This window comes from Gossypium hirsutum, chromosome A11 (assembly GCF_007990345.1).
Source record: "Gossypium hirsutum isolate 1008001.06 chromosome A11, Gossypium_hirsutum_v2.1, whole genome shotgun sequence".
NCBI lineage: Eukaryota > Viridiplantae > Streptophyta > Magnoliopsida > Malvales > Malvaceae > Gossypium > Gossypium hirsutum.
In genome coordinates, this window is record NC_053434.1 from 30,783,536 (window position 1) to 30,792,300 (window position 8,765).

Sequence of the window (8,765 nt, forward strand, 5' to 3'; positions counted from 1 at the left end):
AAATGGAAAAATGAGAGAAAAAGAATGAGAGAGGAGAGAAGTGTTGTGAAATGAATGAGGAATGAATGAGATGCTTTGAATGATCAAACAAGGGGGCTTTTATAGATGAGTGTGGTAGCTGAAATTTGCTAAAAATAGTAGCCAAAGAGCCACCCCTTGGCTGGCCACCTATGTGGCAAAGTTGATGCTTTCAACTTTGTTAAAAATGGCTTGGGGCAAATCCAAAAATCCACCAATTGTGGAGGGGTTTGAATGCAACTTTGACAAGACTTCAAGGGATTCTTTGCAAGCTTAATTAATCAGCTAATAAGTTGATTTGGGTCAGCATAACTTGAAAACTATCTTAACTGATAGAATTGCCCCTTGCTTACTGAAACATATCCCTTTTTTTATTTATTTATCCATAGAATAGAAAGCCCTATGGCCAGTTTCGGGCTGCGCAATCTTTGGCCGGTTCACTTCAATTGGTTCGGTTCAACTGGACCACTTTTTTCATTATTAATTAATATTAATTTATTTAGCCCAAATTAAATTGGTTATAAATTAAAATTAATTATATTATGAATTAATACACATAATTGGACCGTCTTAGGCTGGAAATTAATTTTTCTTGATACTTCAAATTGCTTCTCCATTTTGTGCTTTAAGCAGTGTCTGCAGAGCCATTTTTCACTCTTTGTGCAATTCTGTCGAAAATAACCAAAATTACTCAAAATTAATTATAAAATTAACTAAAATTCATAATGTTCATATTTTAAGTATAATATAATTATTTTATAAAAATTAATTATTTTTTGACAAGAATTTAATCAAAACAGTATGATTTTAAGCTAAAAAGGGTATGTAAAAATGTGTCAAATTTTCGTATTTCCACACCCCCAAACTTAATTCATTGCTCGTCCCGAGTAATGCACAAATTTTGAAAATAATTTCTTAGAAACACCTTGGAAAAACTCCTTCAGAACAACATTTTTCCCAAAATTATGAATTTAATATACTTATGCTCAAAGACAAGAAATTTGATAGTTATGCTACTTAAGTATACATATTGTTCAAATTAATCTCAACAACTATTATGATAGCAAAAATTAGACTAAATGCTTCCTGATAAAGTCATGTTAAACCTTACCAATGTGATTTTATTCCCTTTATTCAAGATTAAGCTACAATTATTAAGTTTAACTTATGTCTCCATATGTTGTACGTAGCAATTTCTCTCCACTAATGTAGGTAGCATTGGAACCTTTGAATCAATAGGTATTTAACAAGGTTGTAACGTGGCTGGGCTTAAAGGTAGGTAAAAGGTAGATAATTTTAGGCTTTTAAACCCTAGACTCAACTTGTATCGGACCTTCGAAATAATCACCTTCAATACACCAACTTTCTTTGCTTTCATATGCTATTTTGTACTTTCTCTTTTAGGTACATATGCTTTTTTTTCTCTTTTTGTTTTCAATCTACACGAGCATTTTCCAGAATGTACCACAATTTTAAGAGCATTTTATACTTCTTTTCAACTCCCTCAAACTTATTTTCAACAAATACTTGGAATAGTACCGAGTCAGTGTTTGGAACAATTTTGAGATAGTTAAGAGAGAAGTGATGGCTAAATTTGCAAGGGTTCAAATAAAATTAGGCCAAATAGTCTCAAAGTTGGGTTTCAAAGGATAAAAATTTCATCATGGTTGGCTTGAAAGGCTCAAACGGTCTAAATAAAAGTTGTCTAAACCATTTCCAACATTCCATGCTTCCTAGGATTTCGCCTCAAGAAACTACTAAGTCAATTCTAAAGACTTAAACTTTCATTCATGCCTAACTTTCGTAAGGGACTAAAATTTTATTATGTGATTTGCATGATTTATTAGAAATACATTCATATCATTATTGAGCTAACATAATAATCTATTGAAATAATAAAACTTTATTTATACTGAAGTTTAACGTACTTAACAAAATTTCAAATTATTGAACAAAATATGTCCTAATCATAATTAAAAGAAAATTTTATTTTGAGTGAAAATTATTCAAATTCAATTTTTCAATCCCCCTACTTAAGATGAACAATGTCCTCATTGTGTAAAGTGAATACATACTATACACCAGGTAGGATTCTAGAAAAGAGGAGGTGAGTCAAATTGACTGCTTAAGTACCAAGCTCTCTCTAGATCCAATCCTAGACATGTATATAACTATTGCCACACTTTATACTTTGCGACTTGTTCAAATTTTATTTATGATTTTCCTCTCTTATTCTATGAAAAATAAAAATTCCTAATTAAACCTAATCCTAAAATGACCTAAGAACAGAAATAAAATAAGGTCAAGATCCCCCCTTTTATTTATTTGTAGACCTTTCCGAATTTGACTCATCTTTTGCTCCATCATTATTGCCTTTGCATGAATCACTTCGCTCCTTCTTCGATAATGGACTCCATGGTTCAAATATAAAATCTCAAAATTCAAGCACAAAAATAAATGGGTCATTGTAAATTTTCTTAAGAGCACTTCTCATCGAGTCATCCCTTATTTTTTAGTATCTCCACTAAGCTTGTTGCTGCCATTGAATATGCTGCATTATGTCCATCAATTTTGACAGCTCATCTCGAAGATCTGGGCTAGACTGTTGAGCTCTGAACATTGAGGTTTCGCCATCAGGTTCAACTTCTAGTTCTATTGGTTCCACCTTATCAGAGACTTCAACCGATTGTATTGGCTCTATCTCTGTGGGATCTTCTTCCTCTTCATCGAGATCTTCACTTTCTTTAACTTGTTGCTCTAGAACAGAATCTCTAGCTACTCGGTAGAGGTCTCAATCTGTGATTGTGCCCTGGCTATACCCTATCTTCTTTATGTTTGCAAGAATCTCAGCTTTTAAGCACAAAATTGTTATCGTAAAGGGGAAGTAAGCGTGGCCAGAACGTCTAGTGGCACAATTCCTCATCTCTCGTAGGATGATTTTTCCTACGTCAATGGTCTTTCCAGTTAAAATCGAATATAATAAGACCATTCGCTCTAACGATATTGTAGTCTCATACGAACTAGGCATACAGCTAAAACGGATGAAATAGAACCATACCTTTGCAAGTGGTGTCAAAGATTCTCTTCGACAAGTGTGGATTCCTGGCTTTGACACAGTCCACTTAGAACCTGGAATTGTTGTGACAGCCCAAAATTGACCCTAGTCGGGAAGTGGTTTCGGGACCACAAAACCGAGTCATAATAATAATTAGCCATCATATTTGATGCTTATTATATGTATATATGCATGTGTGAAAATTTCATGTTTGAATTTTGTTAATTGTAAGTGAATTTTGTTAAATAGGACTTATGTGAGAAAATTTAGAAATGTGCTAGGCACATGTGAAGTGGCCTATTAATGCATGTTATGAAAATGATGGGTTTGCATGTCAAATTACCCAAAATTTGAGCTAGTGGCCGGCCATGCTATGGGTGGAAACATGTTGGGAACATGTTGGCTTAGTGTGTTATGTTAGAAAGAATAAATAAAGGGTTAGTAATTAAATAAAGAAAAGGCAGGGGTGATGAAAACAAAGTTGTCTCATCCATTCCCCCCCTCCATTTGCCGTAACTAGACAAAGAAAAGAAAAAAAAAAGAAAGGGTGTTCATCCTTTAACACCTTGGCCGAAAACTTGAAGGAGGAAGGAAGAAGAAAGGTTGAAGAGATTCGACCATGCATGTAACTAGGCTAAGGTATGTTTGATGATGTTCCATGAGATGCATGCATGTTTTAGTTGTTAGTTTGAGTTCTACCTAGCCCATGGTCTAAATCTTGCTATGTGATGGAGATGATATTCGGCCATGGGTGTTGTCTTTCTTGGTTGGTGTTTTGATGTTGTGGTGATGAGGCATGAAGATGATTGAGCTTGAGTGTTTAATAAAAAGGTTTGGATGTGAGAGTGTGTGAGGAGTAGAAATGAGGGGTCTTAGCAACTTCATGAAGGTTCGGCCATGGTGCTTCAATATTGCACTTGTGTTTAACCCTAGGATTAATTAGTTATATGGTTAGTATGGGTATGGGTGACCGAATATGAGAGCATGAATAGATGGAGAGTTTAGTGAATCGGTATGTGGTAAATGTTAAGTGTTAAATGAGATAGAAATGATAGATTAATGTTGCACATTCGGCTATAGTTAGGCATGTTGATGATCTTATCTTGACTTAGATAATTAGGCATAAAAGGGTGGTAATGAGGTTGAGGTTGTTGAATGGTTAGTTGGGTAACAAATGAAGCATTCGGCCATCACTTGGGAGCTTATGTGATGTTGAGTTTAAAATTAGCAAAGGTGATTACCGGATGTCCAAGTATGCATATGCATGTGTGATTAGATTATTGATAGTATGGTAATTGCATGAGGTTATTAGCCGAATAGCTAAGATCATAAAGTAGCAAGATGAAAATTTTACCATGTCGTTTCATATGTCATAAAATCATTAAAATGTGGATACCAATATATGTAGCGAAGCGGTTAAATGAGTTAATTTATTTGTTTAAGCTCAAGACTCTAAAGGAGAGGCGTCCAACAAGGGAAAATCGAAGGTCATCGAGTAGCTGACTTGGAATTATTTTACCCAACATAAGGTAAGTCACCAAGCATATATTTTGTATTGATCTAAATAGACATAATGTCTATGTAATTATGCCGAATGGAATGATAAATTTATATACATGTATGCATGTGGTGATGAAAGTGTTGAATGAAAAGAAAAGAGGTGAGATGTATTGAGTTGTTGATCTCGGCACTAAGTGTGCGGGTATAAACATTTATGATCATGAGATTGGCACTAAGTGTGCGGGTTTAAATTGTACAGCACTAAGTGTGCGAGTTTGATTATATAGCACTAAGTGTGCGAGTTGATTATATAGCACTGAGTGTGCGGACTTAATATATATTTTTGAATCACTATGGACACTAAGTGTGCGACATTATTGAGTTGATCACGGACAGCGGATCGGGTAAGTACCTTGAGTTCATGGCCAATAGGCGCTATGTTTATATTGGGAGTTGAGCTTGGTAAGTTCGAACCTATGTGACAATTATAATTGAAGTCACGTACATAAGATTTATCGTGGAATAGGTGAAAGGTCGTTTAGTTGTATGATTGTAACGAAAATAAAATGATGTACGAAAATGCCTCAAATATCCTATTGATTAGTATATGGAATGTGAATGCATGACTTGGTATGAGAGTGAACCGATAGGTCAAAGGAACTATGGTATGGTTCGGTATGGATGGAGTAACTAGCCTCGTTCCATTTTGTTTCCTCTTGTGATAATGTTATTAATGGATGGTAGTGCATTGCTTATGACTTACTGAGTTATATACTCACTCGGTGTTTCCTTGTCACCTATTTTAGGTTTCTTGGACTCGTCTCTTTTTGCGTGATCGGGCCGTCATCGAAGTCATCACACCGGCTAGCAAGTTTTGGTACTTTCTTCTTAGTTGGCTTAGGAGAACATTTCGGCATGTATAGGCTATTATGTTGTGTTTGAACTTTGGTATGTAAACTTTTAGCCATGCGAAAATGGCATAAATGTTCGGTTGGGTTTGGTTTTATAACGTTAGGTCGTAAGTCTTGGTAATTCGACTTTTTTTTATGCCATATGTCATGGTTGATTATTTTTGGTGTTAAAATTCATGATATGGCAATAGTGTAGTAGGGAGATGTTTGACAATGATTAGCCTTTGGCATGGCTAGTCATGATCATAATTTGTGATATGTATGATGAATTACTAGTTAGATCAAGGAGAAATCACGAAATAGGCATAATTGGTTTCGTAACAGATGCTGGCAGCAGCAGTGACGTGAGATTGAAAAATCACTAAAAATAGTAGGAGTGGAATTAATTAATGAATAAATTATTTAATCGAAGCTCGATGAGTCTATTTTCATATAGAAGTAACAAAACGATCATATGGACAGTATGTTAAGAGATATTCAGGTTCTCGTGAGACAGGGCCAGAACGGTTTCTGGATTCCCTGTTCCGACTTTGGAAATTCATTATAAATTAACCAGAGATAATTAGGAGTCATGCCATATATGTACCGATTTCTCTATGAGTCTAGTTTCTATAGAAACAAACGGCATCAGTATTGAAGCTCTGTGCAGGGAGATATCCAAGTCGTAATGTGCAAAGGTCAGTGTAGTCGATCCCTGTAACATGGGAGATTTTGACTAATAAACTGTACTAATTGGCCCGACCAAAAATTCTACGAAAATTCTACCATATAGGTATATGAGTCTAGTTCCAGGGAAAATTTACGGAACTGGATTTCAAGTTTCAGAACTCAAGATATGATTTTTAAAGCGACTAGTACGCAGATTGGCAGCTTGTCTGGGAAATGTCAAATAAGTGGTTTGAAGTCAGTTAACACCTCGTGTTCGACTCCGGCGACGGTCTCGGGTTCGGGGTGTTACAATTTTATTGGTATCAGAGCCAGGTTTAGTCGGTTCGAGGACTACCATAGCGCGTATGAGTCTAGCTATACATGCCTTAATGTTAATGTTTAAATGTGTGATGACTTCTGACGGTTAAAATTTTTTGTTTTGATTAGTAAATGGACCCCGGTGTAGAAAGAACCTTAGCGGATGACGTTGAAAGTGTAGCGGCTGCTCCTGCACAAGGGACACCGCCTGTTGAACCTCAGTCATCTGCAAATAATCAAGGTGAGGGGGCTAAACAAGCCTTCTTTACCATGATGAATGAGTGGGTCGCGCAATATGCCCGAACCAATCCGGCTGTCCAACAATTCCCGGATTTGAATAATCCACCCCAAGAGCCCGTAATGCTATCAGTCACTGATCCTGTGAGGCTGAGTAAGCCACCTGTAGACTTGATTAGGAAGCGCGGGGCTGAGGAGTTCAGGGCCATAGTTACTGATGATGCTGAAAGGGCCGAGTTCTGGCTTGATAACACCATTCGGGTGTTTGATGAACTGTCATGCACACCCGATGAATGTCTAAAGTGTGCTATATCCTTGTTGCGGGACTCAGCCTACTATTGGTGGAGGACCCTGATTTCCATAGTCTCAAACGAACGAGTTACTTGGGACTTCTTTCAAACGGAATTTCGAAAGAAATATATTAGTCAACGGTTCATTGATCAAAAGCGCAAGGAATTCTTGGAACTCAAGCAAAGCCGTATGACAGTTTCTGAATACGAACATGAATTCGTAAGACTCAGTAGGTATGCCCGGGAGTGTGTAGCTGATGAGGTTGCTATGTGCAAGAGATTCGAAGAAGGATTGAATGAAGATTTAAAGCTACTAGTGGGTATTTTGGAGATAAAAGAATTCGTAACACTAGTCGAACGAGCCTGCAAGGCGGAAGAACTTGGAAAGGAGAAGAAGAAGGCTGAATTTGAAGCTAGAGACTATCATAAAAGATCGACGGGTAAAGCTCCGTTCTCAGCTGTAAAGAAGTTCAGGGAAGACACTAATAAGTTGAGGGCGACTGCGGGAATTTCCATCAGAGCACGACCCTCGACGGACTCCCGAGCTACTTCGGTAGCTAGTGTGGGCAATAATCGTCAAGAGAAACCTGAATGTCCCCAATGCGGAAGACGACACCTAGGTGAATGTTGGGGTAAGTCTACTAACAGGGCCTGTTACGGATGCGGTTCGAAGGACCACTTCATTAGAGATTGCACGGAGCTTGATGAGAAGAATAAGATTCAAGGTGCAAGACCTAGTGGAGTGACAACTAGAGGTAGACCACCGAGAATTTTAGGAGGTAGGGGTGGTAGTCAGAGAGGGGCCTCTGATACGGCTGTTCGAGCCGAGAACTGTACTCCTGCTAGAGCATATGCCATTCGCGCACGAGAGGAGGCATCCTCCCCTGACGTCATCACTGGTACCTTCACTCTCTTTGATACTAATGTGATTGCATTGATTGACCCTGGCTCTACTCATTCATATGTATGCGAAACCTTAGCATCCAGTAAGACTCTACCTGTTGAGTCTACTGAGTTCGTAATTCGAGTGTCAAACCCTTTGGGTCAATACGTACTTGTTGATAAAGTGTGTAAGAGATGCCCTCTAATAATCCGAGAATCCTGTTTTTCGGCCGATTTGATGCTTTTGCCGTTTGACGAATTTGATGTTATTCTTGGTATGGATTGGTTGACCGTACATGATGCAGTGGTGAACTGCAAAAGAAAAACCATCGATTTGAGGTGCGCAAATAACGAGATAATCCGAGTTGAGTCTACGGACTTAAGGGGGTTGCCAGCTATAATATCAGCAATGTTGGCCCAGAAATATGTAAGAAAAGGGTGCGAAGCATACCTTGCGTATGTACTTGATGACAAAGAATTAGAAGAGAAACCCGAATCTGTACCAGTGGTTTATGAATACCCGGATGTTTTTCCTGAAGAATTACCGGGTTTACCACCTGTTCGGGAGGTAGAGTTCGGTATTGAGCTTGTACCTGGAACTACGCCAATTTCGATAGCTCCGTATCGTATGGCACCAACCGAGTTGAAGGAATTGAAAGCTCAATTGCAAGAGTTGACGGATAGAGGTTTCGCTCGACCAAGTTTCTCACCTTGGGGTGCACCAGTATTGTTCGTGAAAAGAAGGACGGAACCATGAGGTTGTGCATTGACTATCGTCAACTGAATAAAGTGACGATAAAGAATAAATACCCGTTACCGCGTATTGATGATTTGTTTGATCAATTAAAGGAGCCTCAGTGTTTTCAAAGATAGATTTGAGATCGGGTTATTATCAGTTGCGGATTC